Raw genomic sequence first — 12,744 nt, forward strand, 5'->3', positions numbered from 1 at the left:
ATTAAATCATAAGCATAGTAACGGAAAAATATATTCACTGAACTCTCTGCAGCAGCAAGAAGGGAAAAGGTTCAGAAAGTCCATTAAAAAAATAGGAGTAGGCTTTGTACAAGACACGTGAGCATGGTCAGACAGCAACCTACAGTGGGGTGGACTAGGGTGTGAACTTACCAGGGGTCATTTTCTTACAGCTGGTGGTTGTCCAGCATCCTCTCTGCACCACCCCCAGCCCTGTGTTTTGTATGTCATTCCAGTCAGATTGCTGAGGAGAGGACAGATTCCAGGATAAAAGCAAAACTGCTCTGGAAATGCACTGTGTGTGGCAGCATTTGGAACAGCGGTGAGAGGTTAAAAAAAAGTGTTTTACTCTAACCCATGAATCAAAATTAATGTCAGTGAATCTAGCACAACACAAGGTGTGATGGAATGAAGACTGTTGGGGGGTCTCGTTTTGTTCAGTTATGACAAGCATTGTTCAGCACTTTGAAAGACAAAACAGTGTAATGGTTTTCACTGAATTACATAAAGAAACAGGGTAACTTTAACAAATATCACAAAACATGTCACGAATCAATTGTATTGAAAATATATTAGGTTTCTTTAAAAGAAAAGATCAGAAAAGGAAGCGGCACAAGCAGGAGGAGAGACAGCACACAAAGATTTACTTCTGAGTGCTACAAAATATTGAACTAAAAATAACATTAAAGATAAAATTTGCAATGAATCTCAAGCTGCTAAATTCCCAAAGGCTGGGTCTGCCAAAGGCTCTGTTGGTTTCCTCTGTTCTTTTCTGTCTTTATTTAAATATTTTATACAGTTGTCTATGTTCATGTGTAGTGCGAACTGTCATTTATATTTCAGTCCACTCTAAAATGGATCTTAGACTATCTCAAGCTGTGCACTGCAGCGAGGAGTTTGGAACTGAGAGGTAAGTTGAAGTGGTAGGGACAAATGAAGACTGATATTTAATGTAGTTTTTGTGTACTTATATGTTGCTGTCATGTATTTTGCCTTTAAACTGATTTGTAATTTTCTGCATTTTGTGACATTATGATAAGATGTGATGTAAGTGGGGTTTCCATTTAACAAATACATTGATGCATTTTTGAGTCGGAGTGGTTGAATCCTGAATTCTGACCTTAGGCTTTCATGTCTAGCAATAACAACATGCAAGTTTAGATCTGCAGTCTTAAATGCTTTTTTTTGTGCTTTGGACTTGCCAAGGTAACCTTTTTAAAACAAGACAGTCTTAAGCTTATTTTAGATTCACTTGTGTGATAGGCCCACAGGGTGCTGAGTATCCTCACCCTCCGTCATCTTAGGAATACAGGGCACATCTTGCCCAGGAAAACTGGGACTTACCATGGAGCTGGATCCATCACTCTGGGAGAGACCCTCCTGGTGCTGGGGGAGGAAGCAGAGGGACCTGTTTTGTTCCCATGCAGACAAATTGCAGCAGTCATAGTGGCTGGGGCACAGCCAGAGCTCCCTGATTGCTCCCTGCAGGCTGGGAGCCCCTGGCTGGGCTGGGCTGGGTTGGGCTGGGCTGGGCTGGGCAGGGTGGCACCAGCCCTGCCCCATCACTGCAGGAATAAGGATGCACTGGAGGAAGGAGCTGCTACTGCTACTGCATCCTGACCTTAACTCAGTCCTGTAGCACAGTCTGCTGTATGTTAGATTAGCTAAGAATGGTTCAGACATATTGAGGTGGGATTTTGCACTTCTTTTACACCAGCATGAGGAATAACAAAAAGTAATTTCACGAGTATAAGCCACACCTTTTTGACTAAAATTTTGATCCAAACCCAGAAGTGCAGCTTATACTCCGGGGCGGCCAATATGATGAAGTTCAGAAATTTGCCAACCCAGAAGTGCAAGCCTGCAGCAGCCCCGAGCCGAGCTGGAGCCTGCCCAGCCCCGGCGGAGCAGCACCGAGCTGAGCCAGTAAACCCCACAATCCCGCGATTCTGTTACTAATTGGCAACTTTGCGACAGTTGCACGCGGATCCTCGCTGTGAACAAAAGCGCGGCTTATAATCCAGTGTGGTTTGTATATGGACAAGGAATGAAAAGTTGCCGACACCCGGACCTGCGGCTTATAATCGTGAAATTACTGTACTAGTGTTAGGCTTCTGTTCTTCACCTCGTATAAAAGCAAAATCCTTAAGAAATTTTGTTGCTTTCTTTCTTACAAACAGCAAATCATACAGAATAAAAATTTTAAATAATGGCCATTAGATTAGGAAGTCTAAGAAGCTTTTACTACTTGGGAGCTTTGACTATTAAAAATTGATAAATTGCCATTGAAATACAAGCAGCTCCGCAATATGATAGATCAAAGTTCATTTTTTTCCCTAATGCAGAGTTAAGATGAGCAGGCTTACTTTTTGCTCATCTTCTCTGCAGATCAAAAACATTCCTTTCTTTTTATTTGAGTGATCAATTTACTAGAAGAGCCCAATGTATATGTTGTGACTGCAGTAAAATTCTTATTCACTAGCCTTTGAGTAGCAATACAGCTTGCTGGCATTATGCAAACCTCAGTACATCTCAGCACTGCTGTCCAAAGTGGACAGTGTGCCTCCTCCACATAACACAGGTGAAAATTTATTAGTTATCATTCCTGAAATATTTCTTAAAATTTTTCTCAAATTATTTTGACCGCATCATTAAAAAGCTAACTCTTCTTAGTAGTGCTTCTTCACTAAGTTAGCAGAAAGTCTTCAGAAGGTTGTGTTTCAGTGGACAATATTCCAAAGGAAGTACTCAAACCTCTGAAATGTAAACCTTGGAAACACACTTTGCTAGTGGCTTTTTAGAAATCTATTAGTTGCATGTCAGTGCAGCTATATGAGTTTTTCTTTTTTGTGTATCAAATATCTCTTATTACTTTCTCAGCATCTATAAATCCACTCTGTGGCAATTTGTATTTTTAAAAAAAACCTTTTAAATCAAGTAACACAAAAATATGTAATGAACATGCAACATTAAATGCTTTCAAGGGCAGCAAATATGATCACATCCTTTAGAAAATATTTCTAAAATGTGTGATTTCCAGCCCACTAACTTACTTGAAAGTTGTGTAAAAGCTGCAGTTGATAACAAGGTCTTGTGTGTCTGGATCTTTGGGTAAACAGTGTCTGCCAGTATAGCTGTAGGAGACAGACATTTCCATTTTTAAGATAGTTCTGTAAAGAAAATCCTTCTGTGGGTGTCCACACTTGGCAGCTGATCTCAGGTCTGACACAGTGTGCACACACTGCCACAGCTCCTGTCATCCCAGGAGGAGAAAAGCCCTGCATGTGCCCCCAGGAAGGTTCAATCCTGCAAAGCACTTAGGCACAAAATTAGTTTTATACTTAAGGAACAATATATGTTAGATATAGACTTTGTTAAAAAAGATGCAGCATGAAATACATCTATTCCAGAAGGAGGGATATAATGTGTGAAAATAAATGGTATTGGGAAGCTATAGATAGCTGGGGAGGTAATGAAGGAGTGCCTTGATTTCAGCTCAAGAAAAACTTAAATTTGCTGTATTTTATTTCACATTAATCCTTCAGTCGTCTACCACAGTTTGTGTCTGGCCATGAAATTTTCATCTCTGTACTGTTATTTTTTGGCACGTAAAGATTTACAGTCTCTGAGCCTGATTTGGCTCGTCTTGGTGTTGATGACAGAAATTCCAATTTTGCTCTCAAAGGGCATGATTGAACCAGTTAACATTTATTTCAGCCTAGCAGAAGGACATATTGCTTATTTTTATATATAAGTATGCCAAAATAAGATTAAGAGACTTGATGAACATTGCATGGTAAGTCAGAGGCACATAGTCATAGAACTAAGAATTCCTTCCTTCCTGACTCTCACTTCCTTGTTTTATACTGTACTTTTGGTAATGTATCTGCATTCCCACAGCAATATTCTTCTGGCACATGATAATGCAATAGTTTTGAAATATGCTTTTCATGTGATGTGTGAAAACATAAAATCTATAGATGTGCAGTATACATGGTTAAAAGAATTCCTATTACAGTATGTAGCTACAAGCATAATAAATGGAAATTGATGAAAAGGGAATCTTTCTACTGCTGGGATTTTAAAGAATTAGACAAATGTGTGTAGTTCAAATAAGACAGAATTTCTGCTTCTTGTCACAGAAAGAGCGATGAACATGTATCAGAAGAGAAAATAAGCTGCTGCTTGGTAAGTACCCTATGATTTTTTTTGACTGCTGCCATTTGGTCCCTACCAAGTCCAGTACTTACTGTGCTGATCAGGATGCTGGCTCCTTTTTTGTTATTATATCAATCAAAAAGACAGTCTTTCTTAGAAAAACTAAAACTGTGCCAATGCAATACCATCCCTCAGAAATAGTTTTATTAATTCATTTACATTTCAAGCTGGAGCTAAATCAGTATATTGATAGAGACAATTCTAGGTCCAGTCTTTTCATGTTGGAGGCAGAAGAGATTTCCCAGAGCAGTGACACTGAATGCTGTTTTTCCCTTAGTTTTGCAGGCAGTCATTGGATAGTGCAATATTAGGTGAAGCAAATCTTTTGATCTATATATTTATGCTAAGTGGTTTTAATTCTTGTTATTGTTTTAAGAGTAGTAGCAGTAGTAGTAGCAGAGGTAGGAGCACTATTGGCAGTCCCTGTGTCCAAAGAGCTCATTAAAGGACAGCACTGGAGATGATGCTCTAACTGGCTGGAATCAGCAGGACACAGGAACTACGTCCCATACGATGAATAACAAAAGAAAGGGTAGTTTACATTCTTTGATACATTTCTGCTCGATTAACCCCCAGTGGGATTTTACCCCTCCAGTCACTTTTTTTTGTTCCTCTAATCTTCTTTTGTATTTGCTCACTGACCCCGAGCATGTATTTGACTTGTGACCCTATTTCTGTTAATAAAATACAGGCCATCTGACCAGCATTCACACCACTCCACTACAAGGTGATGATTACCTCATTGTGAGTGCTGGGACTTAGCAAATCACTGGGTGAGGGTGGTTGGGTGGCCTGAAGACAAGACAACCAGTGAAGGCAGCAGAAGTACTTCTGAGCTGTGTCTTCAAAACCAAGCTGCAGATAATAAACTCCTTCAAAATATCTAATTCTATCCATAGAACTGCATATCTCCTTATACATTGTTCCACTATTAATTAGTTGATAATGTTTAGGGGATTATGGCATGACAAAAAACAATAGCAATAATGTGGAAATTTTCAGTATCCGTATGGGTGGTAGCTTATAAAATCAAAATGATCCCATTTCCATTTTGGGTTATCAATTATAATTATATGCCTCATGGAAAAAAAAACCCATGAGCAGTCAGTGGCAATAATTTCAGTATAGTGTTTTGAGGCTGAATTAACACTGAAAAGTATAGGTGATCTCTTTCTAGGCAAAGTAATACTTGTTTATAAAGCACAGCAGAAATGCAGGGTAGGCTTTTTTAAGAAAAAGCATGAATAGCGATGAACTTATTCATGCTTTCACCAAATCTTTAGACCATGAATCTTATGAAAGGCACTGTTAATTGTGTGTTTCATGAAAAAATCATGCCAAAGCTATTTATCAGCTATGTAATCTGTGTCTCTGTTTTGTAACCGGAAGCCATTATTTCCACTGAAAAAGCAAATCCGTTAAATTTGAACTATTAGATTACAGCGGGGTTAGGGCTGCTTCTGTGCTGTGGAGTCACATCAGGGTCACAGCCCAGTTCTAGAGATGTACTGCAAGAGCTTCATATCTGATTAAGACAAAAACCTGATAAAAATGTAATGCAGACCAACAATATGGAATTATCTGATGCAGTTTGGGGGGATAGGGGCAGGGGGTATAACATCATTCAGTTTATTTGCATATGTTTGTTCTTTCTGCTGAAATCAATCTCTTTGAAGGAAGCAAGAAAACTTTAGAAAAAGAAAATATTATTAATGCTGGTAAGAGAACACAGAAGAAAATCTTTAGTAAACATTTCTTTTCCAGTGTTGATTATCATTCTGTCTAATGTTTATTTTCATAGTTTTCTTTGATCCAAACACAAATAACAATAAAGTTAGCTTCATTTCTTTGAACTAACAAAACTACACTGTGGCCAAATTTGGAACAAATTTTTAAGTGGCATTTTTTTGTTTTTCTTCAAAGCCACTCACAAGATTTATAGAGTAGATATTTGCATAACTCCCACCCTCTCCTGTAAAGGAATGTTTCTATGGCTAGCAGTGATTTATCTGCTCTGGGTCTCCCCCTGCCTCTCCTAGAAGGCTGAGGGCTCTGAGCACCTGGGCACAGGCTGGGAACCCTGCAGGGAGCACCCAGGGCTCTGGGTCAGGGCTCACCCCGTGCCTGTGGAAGTCACTGCAGTTTGTCGGGGCTGACAGTGGCTCTGCCTCGTGGGTGTGAGCCCAGAATGTGTCATTCCTCCCTCCCTGCCATCCCTCTGCCAGCCTCCACCACAGCAGGCAGAGGGGCAGGGCAGGGTGGCAGAGCAGCAGGGCCGTGCCCACGGGCTCCTCTGCCCAGGTCCTACCTTCACCAGCTGCTCCATTACACTCTGACAGATGATTGTGTGCTGTAGGCTTGGAAACAGCCACATTCCTAATGTAAATATTGTGCAATTGCAAAACATGTACTACAGTGTTTACCATGGTGCTGGAAACCAGGCCTGCGTTGCTGGGGGTGTTTTAGTCTGTACATATTTAAAAATTCTGCCAAATCACAGATCTGCCCAGGAGACCTGGCAGCACCTGCTGAGGCAATGGTGAAGAGTCTGTATCTGTGATGGGAAGCGTCTCTGTCACCCTCACATCACAGCCATCATGTCTTCTGGCTGCTCTGTGCCACCCTCCTGCATGCAAATATTGGCCCTGAAGGTGATGGAAGTTATGAATAAAAGCCACAAGGTCTCAGTCAATCAGCTACAGAAGAGCCATGTGCTGGATAAACTGACCGCTTTCATTTTTTCAGGATATGATGCAGAAACATGGGAGATTCTCAGGTTCTCTACAACTCACTATTTTTTTGCTCTCCCATTACACCCCTGTGCTTGTCCCACTGCTTGGCCTGGCTGAACAAGGGCATCCAGTCCAGTGACTGATTGCCTCTGTGAGCAGATCCAAATTTCACTCTTAAATCAGCCAGCATGTGGCTGATGACAGGGACAAAGCCAACCCTCATCACTCCCTAAGCAAATAATTTTCCTCTTTACTGTAAATTTGACCAAATTATGATTTCACCATTGAAATAAGTGTCAGAATTTCCCCCAAGTTCACATGGATTTGGATTTGGCCTTTGACTTCAGGTGCAAATGGCTTCTTAAAGGGTTACTTTTAAATAAGTAGGTGTTTAAATGCTTCAAGAGATTATAAAAATAATAGCAAATGCAAATAACATGACTTCAGATACTGCTGAAAAGAGGCATTAGAAAATGGGTGTTTTTTATGTTAAACCAGATTTTAATCAGGTTTTAAGGTTAATCCCAGTGACTGCAGGTGACTCACACTTGAGTGAGAATGCAAATTTGGGTTTTGAACTATGTAGAAGAGTTTTGGCTGAATCTTTTAAATTTCTTTGGGAAGGGAGGGAGGTGAGGTGGGCATGTTAGTTGGGAGTTTTGGTTTTTTTAATACTTATAAAAATGCCAAACAGAAAACAGTTGTTAACTTCTGTAGTTTGTTTGAGTCAAAATAAAGTACTTCTGGTCCTGGAGGAGGGAGCTCTGAAATGGTACCTAAAGGTCCTGCCTGAATGTGCAGAGCTCTTCCTTTTACAAGATCATCTCCACTAAAAGTACAACCAAAAAACACTCCTTACGTATTTCCTTTTTTTTTTTTCCTTTCTAACACTATGAAAACAGGGGTGACAGAGCTGATACTTTCATTATTGTGCAGTTCACTCCATATGAATATCGTTAGGAATGTGGGACTGAAACTACTTCACACACCCAGGCTTTGTTTCCTCAATTGCTGGCAGAGGTAGCATAGATACAAAGCCCAGAATGAGTCCACAACAACATCCACTGAAGATGTGCCAAGGAACAAAGCTAGAAAAGCTAGAGAGCTTCAAGATACCCATCTCTTGATGGAAGAGTGGGAATCAGCTCACTTCCAAAATTCATTAGATTTACATTCTTACCCAATTTATGTGAAAAATACACAGAAGTTCTGACTGCTAGAAAAAGCTCTTGCCATTTCTTGCTGTGGAAGAAAACAGGACTTTGGCCTGGAGAAGGCAAGTCCCTTGTATTCTGTCATCCCTGAGACTGTGGGGCTGTTTGGACAATTCAGAGCTAAGCACAAAATCATGCTCAGCGTTCTTCCTTCCTCCCTTTTGGAAAAGAATATTTCTACCCTGTATTTCTGCAAAGACGAACAGAAAGCCTTGCAGATGGGTGTAGAAACATCTTCCTGAGCCTGCAGTAGCCTTAACAGCAGTAGTGAGAGGTATAATGTTTGGAAACTCAAGAGAGTTGGCTATGCCAGTGCCAAAAACTCGGCATGTGTGACAGCTCAAAATAAATGGGAGTCCATGTACAAATAAAGAGTATATAGCTTACTCTACTGGTGGCCCCATTTTGGAGGGCTTGTGTTTGATTTTTAATATTCAAGCTAAATAATATTTGATGCTCTATTATTTTTTTTGTATTCAATTAAAACAAAAGAAGATGTTTTGCCACTGATAGCCCAGGCTGAGGTGGGTGCAAAACTTTTGTGGTGCCTGGCAAAGGATGTGGGTGATGTCCTGGCCCAGCTAATTGATGTAGAATATGTCTGTCTTGAAAACTCTTCAGAATGTAGCACCACTGTGCTCTTCACATCTAGGGACTGAAATGGGAGTTGTGCCTCAAAACCCTTGTGTTGTATGGTCCCATGGTCCTCTTCCTTTATCTCCAGTAATTTTGCTATACTGAGTCTGCCTCTCCCTTCTGCTCAGTGGGGGGTGGGTTTGCTCTTTGTTTTATTAATTTTCTCATAACTACTATCTACTGTATTGACATAACAACCACTATCAAGCTACTAAAACAGTTTTCAAGTATGTTAAATCCTCCATTTTAGAACAATAAGGAAAGGGTTTTACTAAATAAATACATAAAGCTTCTCTTAGATCATGCAATAAGGAAACTGAATATAGAGCTAAAGTTCCCAGAACTTAGGAGGACAAAGGAGCTGTTTACTACAGAGCTTTTCCCAACACTCAGAGCTATGATATTCCTTAGAGGAAATAATAAATCTTTCTCTTTGTCACTCTTCTCTTGGTTTCTTTTGTTGTTTAGGAATAAAAAAAAAATAAAAAGTGTAGGTACTGCTTACAAGGCAGCTTCCTTGATGTTTCTGGTAGTCCAACCAAGGGACAAGATTGTGTGTATAGGAAGGGGAGATGAACAATTCACCATGTAAAGGAATTAAAAACAAAAGTGGAAATCCTTTGTAAGAAGATTGGTGGGGATTATAGCTGCATGCTTTCACTAATGACTTTGCAAACATTTAGCCAGAGATAACCCAGAAATCGAGTTGCATTTTATTTAATATTCAGATAAGGACCATTCACCTGCTGTTAAGCTACAACATCTACAATCATTCTTTGAATACTGATAATTATATGAAGCAGACTCCCCTAGAGGCTGGTAGTCTAGTCTGGATTCACCTGGAATACAAAGATGAATAATATCGCATATTACATGCACCCAAGTAGTTGCAATTTATAGAAATGTCCATTTATACTCCTGAAAAAAAGCTGTGTATTTCCCTAGGGGTACAGTATATGGTGATAAAAACCTGTGTGTGGGGACAGTTTGGATTGTAACTCCTAGCGTGCCTGTTTATTAATTAATAAACAAATAAATCATTATATTTAGCCAGATTTCTCACTCCAAGCCCATAAAAGAGAAAATGTTAAAAATGAATGTTGTGTGCCTTGCCATAAGGAAGGGTTACTCAGAGACACCAGAAATGAGTACGAGAAGTGGCATCCAAATGGCTCTGAGTTGGTGTGTGTGTACATTTTTAAAAGATGAGTAGCATTATGAATCTGCTCTCTTCACCTCCTCCTTTCCTCCTCTTTCTCCCATCAGGTGCCTTGTCCTTGTTCTCCCCTCTCATTTGCTGATGGCTGATAACACCTATCTCCACCAGGGAAGCAACTGGGAAGTTTGCTCCTTCCTCACAAGACTGAGGGTATAATTAGAACCATGCACCTGCTCAGTCCTCTGGTGACTCAGTTAGTCTACATCCATGTCAAAATCCATGCTGTGAGGGTAATTTGATCATCTCACTTACTTTTTTCATATACTTTATATGAATAAACCACCAGAACAAGCCTCCGTTGAGTTGGTTCAGTTTAATCTCACAAATTTGTGTCAACTCTTTGTTGCCAAAAGAATTTTATCATTTGATCTCATGGTTACACTTTAGTAGACTTTAGTACATATTTTATTTCGCTCTCCAGAATATAAAATTCCATTCTTGTGTCAAAATCATCTCTTTATTATTATCTATTTATATTTCTGTGATACTTACAGACTTCAACTGAGATCAGGGTCTTGTTGTACGAGACAATACAGAAACATGCAATAAAAGAATTCTGGTCCCAGGAGCCTTGTAAGCTGAATGAAGGCTGGGAGAAAGGAAATATTGCCCCCATTTTGCAGATGGGAAAGTGAAGCTCTGACAATCTTTCTGTACAATGCAGAGGAGTGTCATACAGTAATAGTGAAAAGAGAGTTCTGAAAAAGCAGCAAAGTCCAGAAACTATGCAAAATAAAGGTGGATTTAAATCCTGATATACTGGCAAGCATCCATATAGGTTCAAGTAAGTTACAGATGTACACAGGTTTCATGTGCACACTCAGCTTCCCAAGGCTCCCTTGCTCATCTCCATCCTTCTTTGTCTCCCAGACCTCCCTTCCAAGCTGACATCATTTTTTGATGCTGCTGTCTTAGGCTCATAAGAGTTAGTTTGCCACTGCTTCCTCTAGCATTTAAAAAAAATTTACCTTGAGCCCTGCGATGCCACAGGGGTGTCAAATCTCTCTGACTGCAGCAGCTTCCAGGCTCAGCAGAGATACATCAAGGCTCTGTTAGACTCTCCTTCCCAACATCCGAAGGGTAACGCAATCTTTTTGTCCTTGAACTGCGCCTGGAATCCCCTGCATTAGAACACTGCATTAGGACACTTCTCCTGTGCTGCTCCCAAAAGACCCTGCAAGATCCCAGGAAAGCTGTCGCCACCTGAGGATATTCACTCATGACCCAAGCACCAGAGCAGCATTTTGGTGTTCCCTGAAGACAGCAGCAAGGAGAGGAAATGGTAAATTCACCCCCTCTCTTTCAAAGATGACTGAAAATAAGAGGGGAGGCTGCCAAGAAAGGGGGTGGGGGGTGCAGCAGTGTGTACAGATGTGCTTGTGCCCCCCTCAAATCTGCTGAGCTGCTGCTGGCACCGCCCTGCTGAGCTCAGTGTGCACAGCTCTGTGAGCTCAACTCCTCACCTTTCCAACTGTGTCACTGCAACACTGCCTTCTGACTAAATACCCCTTCAGACTAATTGTCAAGGATCAGATAACAGGAAAATATTTCTATTTGACAGTCTACTATTTTTCAATTGTTCCTCTGTTACATATCTAAGTAAACATTTGTTCCACTTATCATTTCTGAGCAAAAGACATGAATCATTTGACTAGTAAAACCACAACGACAGCTGTTGCTTATTAGAAACAGTCATCTTGTTCAAGGGCCTGCTATGGAGGAGTTCCTCAGGAAACTGTTTCTGCTTTTAGTGCTTTACAGTGCAATGAAAGCAAAGTTGTAGAAATTAGGGCATTTTTGTTTCACTGATGTGATTGGCAAAACACACAGGCACATACACACACATGGAAAATCATTACAGCTAAGCTACAAGCCCCCAAGAAACAGGAAAATACCCACTTAAGAATGTTACTAATGATATAATACTTATGGTCTTTGTGGCTTTTGTACAGAACTCTACATTAGAGTGAAAAAAACCTAGATTTAAGGGTCCCTGGGTAAGCAGGTTGTATGTTTGGGATTTTGGTGTTGGATACAATATTTATGCCAGTTATTATGCACATACCAGAAGTATATTTTGCCATTCATGATTTTTCCAACTCTCAGGAACAAATTAACCTTGGCTTCATAAAATCTCTAGAAGCCAGTCATCAGTGGTCACTACTACGTCACTCTCAGAATAAGATTCTTGAGTCAGTCATTAAAAAAAAAAAAAAAAAAGAAAATTTTAAAAATTCTTGGCAGGAGAGAAAAAGCAGGGAGGGCAACAAAATACTTTTTGAATTAGTGGAAACAAAATAGAAGGAAAAAAACTGGACCATGACGAAATCAAAAACAATTAAGTGAAACCGTGTCAGGTTAGACATGAGGATTTTTCCCTTCCTGGAGTGCTTGTTCAAATGCATTATAGATCATACAGGACAAAATCTGATTGTTTCTGTGACCTGTGTGGAACAAAATTTTGTTAAACAGAGGCCTAAGAGCTGGGCATTTTATCAGACAAAATCACTGGAACGGCATACCCTGTATGATGCCCCTATTGTCAGCTTTGAAGGGAGAAGCCAAAGACTAAATGAGCATGGAGACTGCACTGATCCCAGCAGAGCAGAGGGGAGGAACCTTGGCAGGGCAGTGGAGAGAGGCTACCAAGTAATCTGCTCAGGTAAATAGCAGAGCTTGTGGGTTTTGGCTGTTACTTAAATACCTT

General features: G+C 40.2%; 1 long non-coding RNA gene across 1 annotated transcript; it reads left to right on the plus strand.

The window, feature by feature from the left end:
* Positions 1-856: 856 nt before the first annotated feature.
* On the plus strand, positions 857-10,172 carry LOC117001241. Its single transcript, XR_004418997.1, has 3 exons — positions 857-928; positions 4,161-4,206; positions 10,085-10,172. It is a non-coding gene; the product is annotated as an uncharacterized LOC117001241 (long non-coding RNA).
* The last annotated feature ends 2,572 nt before the right edge of the window (positions 10,173-12,744 follow it).

Source organism: Catharus ustulatus, chromosome 11, assembly GCF_009819885.2.
Source record: "Catharus ustulatus isolate bCatUst1 chromosome 11, bCatUst1.pri.v2, whole genome shotgun sequence".
Lineage (NCBI taxonomy): Eukaryota > Metazoa > Chordata > Aves > Passeriformes > Turdidae > Catharus > Catharus ustulatus.